Consider the following 17,383-nt stretch of genomic DNA (forward strand, 5'->3'; position numbering starts at 1 on the left):
AAAAGCTGGTGGAGGAGGCCAGAGAAAAACTGAGAGCCAAGCCAGCCGTGCTACCGTCTGCACCTCTCCCTCCGTGCCCAAATGATCTTCCCGCAAGATTTCATGCAGAACTAGTGGTGTGGGAGGTACAAGAACTAGGAAAGGATCCATTCCCCTTCAGTTTCCTCCTACCCAACAGTCTGCGGAGGGTCCTACCGCTCAAAGTGATGGACGAGGTAATCGCGGTCGGTGGCCGGTTGGGAAAAAAATGGCTCGAAAAGCGGGAAAAGACCCCAATCTCTTGGGGCACAGAAGCGGCTAACTACTGGCAAGATAAGGTTTTTGAAATCCCCCACACTGTACAAAACTACAAGAACCAACACCTGTGGAGGAGGCGAGTATGCAACATAAGCATGCTCGCCTGGATGGCGTTTTGTAACACCCTGCCATTCAAACGGAACGACCCTACCTACATGGCGTACCCTCGAAGGGTAAGGGTAGATTTTGATACCACCCTCCACGGGCGGTATGACTTTCCCATTATTTATAACTCCACTGTAGTATCCTTTGAGCATGCCCTTCTTTTTACCGCAGAAAGCCTAGACGAGTCTATGATGCACTTCCTTGTGGACTTCTCCTCATGTCCTGACCCCGCTTTTATAACCACTTGTAATTATCTTAGGTTACTTAGGCTACTTCTTAAGCAGGACCCGACTCCACAAGAGCGCGGCCTGCCTCCCCTATTCTTTGACCCTAATGCTATAGATAACTGCGCCATGGCTCATCTCATGATGAGGGCTAGTCTCCTTCCCACTTTTGCCTAGCCCTCCTAGAAGACATGAATGACAGCCAATTCACTAGATGCAACCACCCCTTCCTCTCCACCACCTCCCTTTATGTATGCATGAATCTGAAAGATTACATGCAAAGTCACTAGTTTTTGAGCAAGTCTATTCGACCCCCTTCTCCTCCTCATTCCAATCAAGACAATTAGGCCTATGTATCATTACAAAAAAAAAAAGCACCACATTCATTGCACCTAGGGTTCTCCTTAGCCCCCTCCCCCACTTCACGCTTAGGACACATCAAGGGCAGGACTTTCAGACATTTCACCCTAAGACTCGCCCTGCACCTCCAACAAAGCACAAACTGGGTCCTCAAGTGTGGGACGTTACCCAAGGCTTACCCAAGGTTAGAGCCATCTCCCAGTTCCACTGCAGGGCGAGCAAACACACCCCTTAGGGAGTGCACAACTTTTCTTGCAGGTTATGTTCGACTCTCAAGAAATGGCTACCCGCAGAAGAAGATCACCCATGGCACCCTTTAATGACCCAAACTTCTTTTCATGCGCCGGCATCCAACCATCTGCCTGTGTTGATGGCCACCATAATCGAACCAAGTCAAGGTAGAACTGCCATTGGCATAGATCTTGGAACCTCATCGTCCAAAGATCCATGCCCAACGCCTCAAGATCCACGGATTGCTTATTGATTCCACAAGCCCGAAGACCTTCAACTCAAAACTGAAGACTTTCAACTCAAAGACAAGGATCTTCAATCAAAGCCATGGGTTTTCAAGACAAACAGCGTTCGGGGGGTTTATCCAGAATAAATCCTTCCAATACCATCCTCCTAAGGGATTACTTATTGCTTCAAGTGTTTCTGATACTCAAAAGACGACTGACTACATAAGGGGCGCCACAACAGTGTGAAAGATGCCGAGTATCTTCATGGAGCCTAAAGCACGTCGAAATCTTTCCTGGTCATCGTCCCCAACCTCCATCACCTATCATTCCCCCAACCACCCACCTACTTGTTCCGCTGCCTAACAACCGCCCAATAGCCGACCTCACTAGGCACTACGTCCCACCGCAGTGCCATGGGACTGGTACTTGGCTAGGAGGGGGGTAATGTTACCGTGTTCTTGCAGCACAGAGGAGCGAAAAATGGAAAAAATAGAAATAGAAAAAAAGGCGCAGGATAAAAGCAGAAAAAGGTGCCTTGATCGGGAGCCAGTCCCTGAAAAATTCAAATGTCCGGGCATGACCCTCAGGAAGCTTCGGTATCGGACCGAGGCAACAAAAGAATTAAAATACGGAAGCGCCCCTGAATCTTTGTAAAAGAGTGCTAGGCTTGCTCTTGTGCAAAGTGTATACATTAGTTGGGAATATGATAAACTAGAATGGTGGGAAATGGGAAAAAAGGCCTAGGCTACGACCCGGCCATGTAAAAGAGGGAAAAGGGGATGACTACCCAAAAAGGATTTAGGGCTTTGTATATAAAGTTGAAAAGTGAATGAGAAGCTCATTCTTTGGTGTGTGACAAAAAGAGTCTTCTTCTTCCTCTCTTCTTCTCTCCTTCTTGCTTGTGTGTGCTCTTGAGAGAGGGAGTGTGAGAGTGTGAGGGAGTGAATGTGTGTGAGAGTGAGGGATCAAGAGGGTGAAGCTCTTCACCATCTCCTTTTCTCTTCTTCTCTTCTCTTGTCTTCTCTTCTCTTACACACGCGGCTATGGAGGATGGAGCTTGGAGATGGAGGAGGCTTGAGGATGCTTGAGCTAGCATCAAGAATTGTGGAGCTGCCGGAGTGCAAGAGAGAGGAGGGTACTCGATTGAGCATCAAGGTAAGCTCACTACACTCGTAGGAGCGACAACGCGTCGGCTAGGTGAGAGATAGCCATTAGAGCTCACTTGGAACGCTTGAAACAATAAGCGGTCCATGGGTCTTGGTGGTTGAGCGAAAGTTCCCACATCTAACCATTTCAATGTACAATACAAAATCTACCGTGCGACATGGTTGCACAGGTGACATTTTTGTGTTGAGTGTATCGGCAAAATGCACTCCACAATCGATTGTGGTGTCATGGAAAAGTTCAAGTAGGAGAGTCGACGGTGAGCCACAGATCCAAACACCATTGTAAATGAGATGGAGTATTTTGAAAACTTACAAAGTATTATCTCTATGGATTATTGTAGCTTCTCCATGATCATATTCAATGTACAATGGTTCAAAGTGGTATTGTAAGGAGGTGGGGGAACCGTTTGGTGAGGTCCATCTGAATTTATGGAAATAGATTTCAAGAAAAGATGGACGGATCTGCGTGACACATTTTTCCTACCATGAACATATTCATGACCTGTTTTTTAATTTTTTTCATGACATGAAATAGTCACAAATATTGATTCACTCTTATATGTGATATTGAATAGGTAATTTTCTATCCAAATCCCCGACAACCTCGATGGTGGTATGTTGTGCCGTCAGCTCCTCGGAGTGTGAGAGTGTATGATGAAAGCAATGTTTCGAGCATAGACGAGGAGAGTATGCATGTGGAGGGGTTGATATTGTGGAGGGTGGAGGTCGATGAGGGCGTGTAGAGGAGGTAGACATGGGTAACAATGACAAAAAGATAGGAGGCCGGGAATTCTTTGAGAATGAAGTGGACTCCTCCTTCTGTGGTGACCTATCTATAGACTTTCCAGTGTGTACGTAAAGTTGTGCTACAAGATTGAGATGGGACCATAGGATGGGTCATACTTGCATCCACCTACTCAATTCGTTGATGAATCACTTTTAAGGGTACTTTAGAATATGCATTTTAATTAGCATCATTTTTTTCAGAGTTATATTACAATGCTTTACCTAAATCTTTATATTGATTATGCTAACATCATTTTTTGTATATGCATGTTACCTTTAACAATACTTGGAGAGAAGGATGAGTCAAGGGATGAGCAATAAGGAGTTACATGAGATATTCACACGTATGTCTCTAGATCAAATGGACCGATTTAGAGATATGGCGGACTAGGAGCTGTCGTCTTGAATACCATTGGGCCATTCTGTGAGATCTATTTCAGTACACTCTAATGCTTTGGTTTCCAATAGACGAGGTTGATGCTCTAGACTGGGCCCAGATGGAGGGAGTGGTTTTGGGGGATGCTATAGAGATGTGGATGATATGAGCATGTAGTCGGTTCTAGATAGGGGCGCTACTCCTTTCTCTCATACAGGTTCCAAAGAGGGTGGCTCAGGTGGGTATTGCGGAGACACCGGTGTAGTGTCTTTTTCTTATCGTTCTGGTGGATACTTATCACCTCTAGGATTTGTCACACCTATGGAGACATCTACTCTAGTGATGACTCCGGGTTTTGCTCAGTCAAACTGTAGGGGTGGCACCCCTATGGGTGCCACTCCGAGAGATACTACCCCCGTGGGTACACTAGATATATAGGGGTCTCCTAGTTACACCTAAGAGTGCGATCGTAGGTGGGAGAGGACACACCTTAGACATACCCCCCAAGAGGGGTATGGATACCTCGTAGATGATAGGACGACAAGTACTGTGATCATGAATGATGAGGGGAGGAGGGTGATGTCTCACATGAGAGAGTTGTGCAAACAAGTTTTTAGGCACAATGTCTTGGACCATTGGAAGAATATACTTGAGGCGAGCAAGGACTATATAGTGGCGTCCTTGCATGAGGAGTTATTGGTACCTATCATTGCAGAGAGGTTTTCCATTGGGTGGATGATGGAATGTATGCATGCATACATGTCACATACATGATCAAACACATGCAAGGCACCTCAAAGCCCGAGTGGATAGACACAGATGATTGGCAAAGACTTAGGAAGGAGGCTAAAAATTCTCTAGGATGTTGATGACAGCAACGGGAGGTAGCGAGGGTATGATTGGAGGCAAGGGTTGTGCATCATCTGGGGAGTGGCAGCCACAGGACTTATATGGGGGACTTTGTAAGTTTTTTTTTGTTCTGATCGCTTTCCTATTTGCAATATCACTTGTACTAAAAATTGTGTTTCTAACAATTGTATTTTTTAATCTTTGCAGCATTCCATCACAAACTGTGATCCCATAGGTTTGGAGACTCGATATGTAGAGAGACATAGTCTCACTGCACTCTTCAATAGATTGTATACGCGTGACAGCCCAATAAGTCAATCATCTTTCTTGTCCATAGAGTCACTATTTTTTTAGATTGCATTATGTATGGTGGATTGATCTATAGTTGTTCATTTTGCAGAGTTTGCTCGATGCTCCTTTGCGTCAGGATGAGCTTTTTGATGGTGAGGATTTGTAGCTCATACTTGAATTTGTGGAGCACACACCCTCTTCTTTTTTAGTCCTATGATATTTGCAGGTATCTTCCATGTATTATTCCTTAGATGTACTTATCATCCTTTGTATAAAATCGCATCTTGAGATAATTACAGATAGAAGTTTGATGTTTGTTTTGGCTCTCCTATCTCTCCATGGTTCCATGTAATGTCATGAGTTTTCATCACTAGTCTTGTACTTATTCTATGAATTATTAGTCTTATGGGCTCAAGTAGTTTTTGCATTCGTCTTGATGACCATTGCGTACCCAATATGTAATTCCTTTATAGAATATTATACATCACTCACATTGTATTTTTTTTCTCTATAATCGTTTCTATTTGCGTTGCTGATTTATCTGTACATGTTGCTATTGTCGTCGCTATGCATGTCGCATCTATGTCTCTATTTACGTTGCGACACATATAGCGATGAAAATAGTGATGGATTCTACGATGATTTTGGAGAGATGTTTATACTGATGCTTTTAGCAATGATGGGGGTAAAATTTTTAATGAATATTTGTGTCGCTTTGAACATCGGTACGAGACTTGTATCTTGTAGTGATTTTATCAACGTGGCCTTTGAGTCTAGCTATGAAACACTTCGTTTGGAGCTCTTCAGCTCTAACTAGACCCATGTTCTTTGTATAGTTGGGCCCTACTAGACAACATTGCAATGTCCTTGTGTTTGAAATAATTGGCAAAAATTGAGTATTGATTGAGGGTATGGACAAAGAAATTAACCATGCAACTTTAAGTACATAGGCTTTGAACCTAGCTATGGAACACTCTGTTGAGACATGGCTAAATCTAGTTATATCCATTTTTCTGTAGGTGCGTCCAAATTTTCCTAGCACCATGGTTATGGCAATAGAGGGAACAATTTAAAGGGTAGAACAACGAATATGTTATTAGTCATAAGGTGTCTTGTGCCTCAATCAGCCATTCTAAGTGGCTATGAAGATTACTAGTATAATCGAAAGGAGATGGTTTAGAAATCAATGGCAGTTTCATGGGAGCATTTGTAAATGAAACAAGCACACTTGAGGTGGAGGTGTTACTTAGCCAAAATTTTCACTATCAAGGATAGACTGCCACAACAATCATGACCAAATGCATTCACTTCAAAACTACACTAGTAATGACTAGCCACATTCACTTAAGAGAATTAAATTTTAAAGGAACGTCATTTTTTGTTGGACAAAGTGTATTGGACATAGTCTATTTCTATTATATAGTTGGGTCCTATTAAACCAAACTAGACTACCCCTATCTAGATCAAATATATAGTGCAAATATATTATTGATTGAAGGTATTTATAGAAAAACTAATCAAATTGAGTATCATAAGCTTTGAGCACAAGTATAGAACACTTGATTTGGATCTCCTTAGCTCCAATTATACCCATAGTTGTATACATAGGTCTTATTGAAATGCACCTTTTTCTAGCACCAAGAAGTTTAGATAAGCTTAATTTTTAGTTGGGTGCACTATGGCCCACATATGCATGGGTAATGACTCGTGCATGAAGTAGAAAGCTAGACATTAGAAGCAATCTTCCCGCATGTATGTGACATTTACCTATCTTAGATGCATTGATCATTGAGCCTCTTCAACAAGATTTGCACAATTACCAAAAGTGCACATAAGCTTAAAGTCTATCATACTCTCTTAAAAAATGCTTCAATATCAATATGAGAAGTACATGCAGGATTATAGTGTCATAATCTCTTCCACAACACTTTAATATTAATAGGAGATGCCATCTTCTAATATCATAATCACTACTCTTGATGACAAGGGATGGTTAGCCTCTTGATTGATAGTACTGATATAGGAACTAGCTATATAAGATTAAACTACTTGTTATCAACTTTGTTCCTAGCTATAGAACACCCTATTTTGAGGTCCCTACCTCTAGTTTAGCCATTTTTATATTGGCTCTTGCTAGATAGGAATGCAATGTCCCTCTCCATATGAGATATTCAATGCAAATATAGGATTGAATGATGATATTGGTAGATAAATTGATCATATAGGCTTGAGTTATTTTTCTTAAGCTTTGAGATACCTATACATAACTTGGTTTGGAGCTCCCTAACTCCACTTATACCCATTTTTGTATAGGTGGTTCCTACTGGATTGCACCTTTTCCTAGTACCATGTGATGTAGTAGCAGCACAAATCTACTATTAATTGATGATACAACAAAGAAAGAAGTCATATAAGATTGAATTATTTCTCATAAGTTTAGATCCTAGCTATAGAACACCCTATTAGTGCTCCCCAACTCGAGTTATACCCACCTTTGTACAATTGGGTCCCATCATATAGGACTAAAATGTCCCTCTTTCTCTGAAATATTCATTGTAAATATTAATGTTGATGGATAGTGCTATAGAGAACTTGATCATATGTCCTTGAAATACTTTTCATAAGCTTTGATGCTTACTATACAATAGTCTACTTGAAGCTCCCTAGCTCTAGTTATACCCATATTTGTACTTGTAGATCTTATTGGTCACCTTTTCCTAGAAACATGTGGTATAACAAGGAAACCAACAAATTAAAGGCTATGAAGAAGCTACTATTGGTTTCAAGTAGTCTTCTATCTCATTCTCAAGTGTCCTAAATGGCCCAAATGATTAGAAATTGATTTGAAAGAAGAATTGTCTAGAGTTTGCATGTTATAAAGCCCAACAAACACCAACAATGACCAAGCTATATTCACTTAGGAGCATTAAAGTTTAAAGGAACTTCATTTTTAGTGTGGCAAAGTGTATTAAACATGGGTCATTTCTATATATTTGGATCCTCCTAGACCAAGATATAGTACCCCTATCTATCTCAAATATCTAGTGCAAATCTAGTATTGACTAATAGTACAAATGAAGAAAATTGATCATTTATGCTGGGATTAGTTGTCATAATATTTGAGTCTAGGTATACAACACTTAGCTTGGAGCTCCCTAGCTCCAATTATACACATATTTGTACAAATAGGTCATATTAGAGGGCACATTTTTCTAGCACTATGCAGCGTTGCATTTATGACGCAAATAGCGACAGTACCCAGACGAAAAAAATATGGCCTAAAACCTGAGCGTGTCATTTTCCATGCATTCACGAAAGAGAGAGCGAAAGGGAGAGCGAGAGGGAGAGCGAACATCTTGCATTTGAGAGGGAGAGAAAGAGAGAAAGAGGGAGAAAGAAGACTTCTCATCGCCACTGCCTTCGCCGTTCGTGAAGAAGAGGAGGAGGTGTACGGAGGGTGAAGAGGAGCCGCCGTCACGAAGAGGAGCCGCCAAACCCTTCTTCGCGAAGAAGAGGAGGAGGTGTATGTAGGGTGAAGAGGAGCCAGTGTCATGAAGAGGAGGAGATGTATGGAGGGTGAAGAGGAGCTGCCGTCATGAAAAGGAGCCGCCAAACCCTTCTTCGAGCCTTTACGGTGAGTGCATTGTCCATTCTTGCTTTGCTTTTGTGTTTTCTCTCTCTCTTTTACTTGTTTTTGGTATAATTTGTGTATTGAGAGAGGGAGAGGAAATGAGAGAGAGAGAGAGGGAGAGGGAGAGGGAGGAAATGGGAGAGGGAGGGAGAGAAAATGAGAGAGGGAGAGGGAGGGAGAGGGAGAGGGAGAGGGAGAGGGAGAGGGAGAGGGGGAAGGAGATGATTGGAGAGTCGGAGAGGAAGAGAGAAAAAACATTAAACATAATAGGGAAAGGGAGAAAGAGAGGGAGAGGGAGAGGGAGGGAGACAAAAGAGAGGGAAACATTCAACATAATAGGGAAAGAGAGAGGGAGAGGAAGAGAGAAAAAACATTAAACAAAATAGGGAAAGAGAGAAAGGGAGGGAGAGGAAGGAAAAAGCATTAAACATACTAGGGAAAGAGAGAGGGAGAGGGAGAGAGAGAGGGAGAGGGAGAGGGAGGGAGAGGAAATGAGAGAGGGAGAGGATGAGAGAAAAGGAAATGAGAGAGGGAGAGGAGAGATAAAAAACATTAAACATAATAGGGAAAGAGAGAAAGAGAGGGAGAGGGTAAGGGAGGGAGAAGAAATGAGGGAGGGAGAGGAAATGAGAGAGGGAGAGTAGAGAGAAAAAGAAATAAGAGAGGGGGAGGAGAGAAAAAAGAGAGAAAAAACATTAAACATAATAGGGAAAGAGAGAAAGAGAGGGAGAGGAAATGAGAGAGGAAAAGGAAATGAGAAAAGGAAATGAGAGAGGGAGAGGGAGAGGAGAGAGAAAAAACATTAAACATAATAGGGAAAGAGAAAGAGAGGGAGAGGGTGAGGGAGGGAGAAGAAATGAGAGAGGGAGAGGAAGAGGAAGAGAGCAAAAGGAAAGAGAGGGAGAGGAGAGAGAAAAAGAGAGAAAAAACATTAAACCTAATAGGGAAAGAGAGAAAGAGAGGGAGAGGGTGAGGTAGGGAGAGGAAATGAGAAAGGGAGAGAAAGAGAGAAAAGGAAATGAGAGAGGGAGAGGAAGAGAGATAAGGAAATCAATTGTTGTTGTTTATAGTAGTAGTAGTAGTTTTTTTTCTTTTCTTATTTATTGTTGTTTAGTTTTTTTTGTAGTAGTAGTAGTAGTAGTTTTTTTTTTTCTTCTTTTCTTGTTTATTATAGTGGTCGTAGTCATGGTAGTGGTAGTGGTAGATGTGGTGGTAGTGGTAGTGGTCGTGGTCGTGGTTGTGGTCGTCGTCATCATCATCGTGGTCGTGATCGTGGTTGTGGTCGTGTTCGTGGTCATGTTCGTGGTTGTAGTCATAGTTGTAGTCGTGATTGTGATCTTCGTCGTAGTCGTAGTCGTGATCGTTAAAGAAAATGAGAGAGGGGGAGGAAGAGAAAAAAGAAGAAGGAACGAGAGAGAGGGAATAAACATACAACATAATAAAGAAAGAGAAAAAGAGAAAGAGATGGAAGGAGAGGAGATAATGAATGGATAAAAAACAAAGAGAGAGTGGTGGCAAGGTCCGATGATAGCACCACGAGACGCGAAACACTCTGACATATATATGTTAATCTGTGGGTGGGTGGGTGGAGACTTTACATACATTAATTTTTTCTGAGTTACAAGAGAAGAAATCCCTTCTCAAACAATTTAAGAAAGAAAAAAAGAATGATAACAAAAATAAAATTTTTGTCATAACGTAGACAAAATGGAAAACAATGAAGGTCTTGTTGTTCAAGATCGCGAGGCATATCTTAATCAGCATGTCCGATGTCCTTGATCTCAATGCAAGCTGGCAATTAGAACGAAAACGTCAATTGTCTATAGAACACATACGGCGCTTCGGCGAGTTTCAATCTGAGATCATTGATCAAGCGATCTTGGATTTTCAGCAAACGGTAAGAAAAGTTAATATCAATTATGCATTGTACTCGCAAGCTAATTGAATACCATGTACAAGAAGATTGGGTGTGGCTGGCAAATTTTCTATCCAGGGAGGTGACGTCTCGTCCCAAGGAGGAGTGCACCCTTTGCGGCCAATTAGAAGAGTTCGTTGACATGCGATGGATGGATTTTGTGAGCCAATCCACCACTTGGAAGGTACTACCCAATCTATACCATCAATACCAGAGGAGACACGTAGCCTTCCCGACCTACCTACAATCTTGGAGCTTGAGATGGAGGCAATGATCGATACATTGATTCCCATGGATGTCAAGACTTCTGATCCTCTTAGAGAGGAAGCATCCATACCATTATATGATGGGTGCCGAGTATCTCGCCTGAAGACACTACTTGCACTCCTAAGTGTGCAAGAAAAATACTGGTGGAGCTATGCAAGTGTGACCGAGTTGTTCAGATGCCTTGTACATACGCTTCGTTGATTTATTTTTAGCACTATCATTAAAAATATTTGTGCTTTTTCAAGGTATTTTATGTTTTTTTTCAAGTTACTGAAATAACATATATTACCATCTACAAATACCATGCCTGAGTCTCGTGATGATGCACGACATGTTTTACGAAAGCTTAGCATGGACTACAACAGCATCCATGCATGTATCAACGATTGCATACTGTTTCGAGGAGAATACGAGACTATGGAGACATGTCCAAAGTGTGGTGCTCACAAGCATCGACAGGACTTGCAAGGGCAAACCATCCCTCAAAAAGTTATTAGACACTTTCCGCTTATCCCCCGCATAAACTGCATGTTTTGTACGTTTGGCATGGCGAGCTTGACAACGTGGCATGCGTAGAATAGGTCCACAGATGGAGTTCAACGAATATCAGCACATTCACGCGCATGGAGCCACATTGACTCTACCTTCCGAGACTTTGCCCGAGAGCCAATGAATCTTTGGCTTGGTCTTGCAATGGATGGCGTGAACCCATTCGGTCTGCGCTCAACTTCTTACAGTGTGTAGCCTATAGTCCTTGTCAACTACAATATCCCTCCATGGATTTCTACGAAGAAAGGACATCTCATCCTTAGCTTACTCATCCTCGGCCGCTACAAAGTCAAAAATATAGACGTGTATCTTCATCCATTAGTTGATGAGCTTAAGATTTTGTGGGAGGAGGGGGTCATCGTGCAAGATATGAGCAAGTGTGATGGTCAACGGTCTGCCAATATTCGAGCCATTCTCATAAGGACGATGCATGACTTTCCAAAATTCGAAGAGTGCTCAGGTAAATAGGCTTCCGTTCTCATTTGTAATATCTATATTTTATCTCGTTCAAGTTTGTATTCACTAGATAGAGGTGTTGGAACAGGTTTGGTTACCTCAGGTTATCATGCATGTCCATTGTGCAAGCCACAATTAGACTCTCAAAGGTCATGAACCATGAAGAAGATGGTATATCAAGGAAAAGCCGCTTTCTTGCCAGAGGGTCATGAACTCAGGGAAGGTTTTCTTGGACAACCTCCAACATGTATGAATGCCGCAACCTGGTACGAGTTGAAAATGGTCCACGCGGAGTCACATCCAAACGGAATGCAATGGTTCTTAGTTTTCTATGAGTTGCCATATTGGACCCACTTATAGATCAAACCCTTGTTGGATCCCATGCATATTTTCAAGAATGTGGGCAGCTTGCTATGGGACCACATTATAGAAAAGAGAGACACTATAGGGGCACGAATGGATTTGAAGGAGATAGGCAAGATGGAGGCTCTTTGGCTGCAATCAAGTGCTGATGTTTGTGTGCAACTACCTCGCGCTCCTTGGGTTTTGTCCATTAAAGAAGAGCGCATTATGAAGCAAATAGTCAAGTCTATCCGCACTCCGACGGGTATGATGCGTCCTCTCAGGTCTGCATTTTCTAAATATGACCAATTACCAGGGCTAAAATCCCATGACTGGCATAAGCTATGTCAGGTTTGTACTACGAATGTAATTGGCGTGCTCATGATACAAATTCACCTTCTTGTGGATCTTGTAGATGAAGTAGAGATTGCTAGACCTATCCATACGCGATGGATGTTCTTCTTGGAGTGCTTCATGAAAACCCTGAAAGGCTTTGTGCGACAACGAGCTCGGCCAGAAGGTAGCATGGCTAAAGGTTGGTTGGTGTCTAAGGCGCTAGTGCATATTTCACAACGGCTACCAACAATGGATCCAGACAACAAAATGCTATGGTCACTAAAGGATGATGATAGACTAAACGGATATGTGGTGGTTGGAAATGGGGTAGAAAAAAGAATGGATGTTGCAATGGAGGAGAAGGTGAAACGCTTTTGTATATTGCACCATGCCTCTACGGAGACGTGGCTCACCAGGTACCAGATCTCTAGGCAAGATCGAGAGGAAGCGCAATCTGAATTTTGACATAGTACACGCCATTGACCGATTCGATATCTCGAGGGCATGGAGAAGATGCCGCGGTTCATGTCAACGTGATGGTTGCATGGAGCTTTGACTGCAGTGTCTCGCGAAGGGGCGGAGGTCTCAATTGAGGAGTGAAAATTCTTGAGGGGATGTAGTCCAAAGGTGATGACGTGTTTAAGATTTGTTGTATCTATATTTTATATGTAACAAATAATTTGAGTGATCCAATAATTCTTTGAGAATGAGGTGGACTCATTCTTTTGTGGTGACATGTCTATCGACCTTTCAATGTATGCGGAGTTGTGTCAGGAGATTGACATGGGACCATAGGATACTTCATACTTGGAGCATCCACTTACTCAATTCGTTGACTAATCGCTTATAAGGATACATAAGATATGCATTTTAAGTGATATTTTTTTTAAGGATTTATATTACTGTGCTTTGTATGATTTAAATTGATTATACTAACATCATTTTTTATCTGTGCTGGTGACCTTTTTGGATACTTAGATCATCAGGATGAGTCGAGAGATGAGCAATGAGGAGTTGCAGGATATCTTCACACGCATGTCTCCAGATCAAATGGCAAGATTTAGATACATGGTAGATCAGGAGCTATCTCAGACATCGTCAGGCCACTCTATTAGATCTACTTAGGCACGATTAGATGCTTCAGCTTCGAGTAGACAAGGTCGACCCTCTAGACTTGGGCCAGAGGGAGGGAGTGCTTCAAGGTCAGGGGGATGCTATAGAGATTCGGAGGCAATGATCCCGTGGTCAGCACAGGATATAGGTGCTACTCCTCGTTCTCGTGGCGGTTCCAGGGAGCGTGGCTCAGGTGGTTGCTGTGGAGGCATAGATGCAGTGTCTCTGTATCGTCGTTCTGCTAGAGTTGCGTCACCTCTAGGATTTGTCACACCTGTGGGGACGTCTACTCCAGTTACTTTGGCTTTTTCTCAGTCGTCTGCAGGTGGTACCCCTATGGATGCTACACTGATAGATACTACCCCGGTCGGTACACTGGATGTACAGGGGTCTCTAAATATGCCCAGGAGCGTGGACACAGGTGGGAGAGGACCCATCTTCGGCATACCCCAGAGGGATATTTCTATCTTGTCGATGATAGGTCAGGAGCCATCATCATGAATTATGAGGGGAGGAGGGTGATGGCTCGCATGAGAGAGTTGTGCCAACAAGTTTTTCGGCACAACGTCTTAGATCATTGGAAAAACATACCGGAGGGGAGCAAGGACTACATAATAGCATCCTTGCATGAGGAGTTTTCAGTTCCATCCATAGTAGATAGATTTTCTACGGGCTGGATGATGGATTGCATGCATGCATATATGTCACATAGACGATCGGACTCCTGCAAAGCACTCGAGAGTGGGGCTGCAAAGCCCGAGTGGCTAGACGCGGATGACTAGTGCTAACTGAGGGAGGAGGCTACAGATTCTCCAGGACGCTGGAGTCAACAGTGCAAGGCGGCGAGGACACGACTAGAGGTCAGAGTGGTCCATCATCTTAGGAGTGGCGGCCACATGACATATCTGGAGGACTTTTTAAGTTTTTCTTTTGTTTTACTTGCTTATTTTTTTGCAATATTCTTTGTACTGACAATCATGTTTCTAATAGTTAATATTTTGTTTTCTTTGCAGCACTCCATTACAAATCGCAATCTGACCGGCCTCGAGACTCGATATGCAGAGAGGCACAGGCTCACTGCATTGATTGACCGATTGTATAGACGCGGCGGCCCTGTAAGTTACTCATCTTTCTTATCCATAGTTACCATGTTTAATTAGAATGCATTATTGTATGGTAGACTAATGTGTAATTTTTATTTTTATTTTTGCAAAGTCCGTTCGATGCTCCTTTGCGGTGGGACGAGCTTTCGGATGGCGAGGATATATAGCTCGCCCTTGGTTCCCTGGAGCTTACACACCCTTCTTTTTTTGTCACCTGATATGTGTAGACATTTTCTATGTAGTACTGATATCTTGCCATGATTGTACCAGTTGATTTCATTCTATGATCACGTATTTATTTCATGTATCATTTTTATGATTAAAGTACACTTTGTTTTTATTTACACGAGCATTGTACACAGTGCAGAAACTATTTTGTATGGCCCAAATAAAGTACACAATGCTATATGTGGCAGGTTGCCCTTCCACAAAAATTTTCCCCTTGTTACGTCGCTATTAGTATTGCAGAATTACCTGTACTCATTGTTATTGGCATCGTTATTAGCGTCGTTATTTGCGTCGGTATCAGCGTCCCAAATGTGATGTTGATATCGACGCAAATAGCGATGCTGATAACGATACTAATACTGATGGCGTCGCCAATAACAATGCTTTTTGCAACGACGGGGAAAAATTTTGTTATTTACATTTTCATTGCTTTTAACGTTGGTATAAGGCCTATATCTTATAGTGAAATAAGAGCTATGGCTATGGAGGTTTAAACTTAAGTGAGAATAATTGGTATGTGAAAGCTCCAACAATCACATTGTGTGACTTCCCTTCCCTTTATTATATTATCCTAGTAAAGATCAAATAATAAAGATGAGAGCGATGGGTAGCTGCCAGCTACATTGTATAAATGTGAGAGCATTGAGTACAATGTAAATATAGGCTGCTAGGCACATGTATCCTTTAATCCCCAATGCAAATATGCCTGAAGTGAGGAGAAAAGTACAATATGTAGTACTTGATGAGCTTGAGTAGAATTGAAATTCCTTGAGTGCATTGTTACAAAAGTGGTTTTCTCATCAACTTGACCTTGCTAATAATGGTAGACTTCATCTTATGACAATAACTTAGTAGTTAGATATAATCAATACACATCAATATGATCCAACTTACTAAGAGAGCACTTCACTTTGATCTATCATCTTGGATCAGAATCTTGTGTTGCCACAAAAATTGCAATATCACCTATTACTTGAGGTGACTATAGAGAGGAGTTACACATTGCCAACCACTTTGCAATACCATTTGTGCTTAGTGATCTGATTACTTACATTTGTGGACAAGCTATGAAACCAACTAATCTAGATGCTTTTGTTGAGTTGGAGTGCAATTTAAATTTTTATGACTAGTGGATCCCACAAACTACAAAATATTAAGTCTTGTATATAACAAACCTTAGTTTTCTTGCATATATTTTTCTTTTGTTGCATTGACAAGCACTAATGCACTTCAAATTTTCAAACTGTATGATACATCTTTTGTGAGGGAAAGATCCAAGGTACAAGATCACAACTTTTCCCCAAGCTTCACTAAATGAACGCAAGAAAACAACACGTGACAAAGCAAAAGTACTGCACATTCAAGACTTGACAACAACATCATGGAAATAGAAGAGCTCTACATATTCAAGCTACTACACATGAAGACAACATCATTGATGATAAAATCATTCTTTGTAGATTCAAAGCTTTGGTAATCTCATGCCAACAAAATCATTTGAGTGACTCTAACCAAAGACAAAGACATCTAAGTGCCATTGACAATTACAACTAATTTCTTCATGAATAGCATACCTTGATTGTAACATATAATGGTCATCTATTTCTTGAGGAGCAATTGCAACTTCTCTTAACAACAAATCCACAAGTATTCATCAACAAGAACATGCTTTTCTTTAGTGATCACTTCATCATCAATGAGGCAATGTGCTTTCAATATTCAAGGCTCAGTCTTCCCTTTCAATGTGTACATTCCAATGCACAATACCATTCTTTTGAGCTAGATTTCTTACATGCAGTCTATATTTAAATCTTTCCTACTTCCATTTATGTTTATAAGAATGCATGCCTAGTTATATGGAAATGTCATTATTCATAACAACGAAAAAGAGCAATGAAAAGAAAAGAAACACCAAAAGAAATAATAAAAGTGGAAACAAAAAGATAGAGCAAACAAAGAAAAGACAAGGAAAAGCTATGTGCACTCACATGCACTACACCACACCTAGAGGTCCTTAAGTTGGGTGCATCCGATGACCTTGGTCGATCGACTCCATCTCTAACCCCCTATCCCTCTCCCTGAGTCATTTAGAATTTTGCCATTTCCATTTCATTCATCCCAATGCCAGCAACTCCACTTTGAAGCAAGAAGGACAAGGTGCTTTAAGAAAATAGGGACCGATTCCATCGGCTATCACTTGTGCTTGTTCCAACAAAGAACCATGTGCTTCAAGAGCTTATTGGATCCAAAAAATGACTGGCCAAGCCACTTTTAACTAGGTTTCCAAGTCAAATCATGAGATTTGTTGCATTGAATAGGTGATATTGGTAACTAATTCTTATGATTTATCTAGCCTTCCTTGATAGTTACGAAACTCGTTCATAGTAGTCCAACTAATCTATTATTGATAACTCAATAAGCTTACTTATTCTTGCTATGTCTCTGTACTGGACACTAAGATACTAAGCCTAGGAAAACTATGGCTTCTCCCCATCTTTCAAGGTCAGCTCCTTATAAATTGTTCCTACCAT

This window comes from Lygodium microphyllum, chromosome 17 (assembly GCF_053477565.2).
Source record: "Lygodium microphyllum isolate KBCC chromosome 17, Lygodium_microphyllum_v1.1.10, whole genome shotgun sequence".
In the NCBI taxonomy this organism is placed as follows: domain Eukaryota; kingdom Viridiplantae; phylum Streptophyta; class Polypodiopsida; order Schizaeales; family Lygodiaceae; genus Lygodium; species Lygodium microphyllum.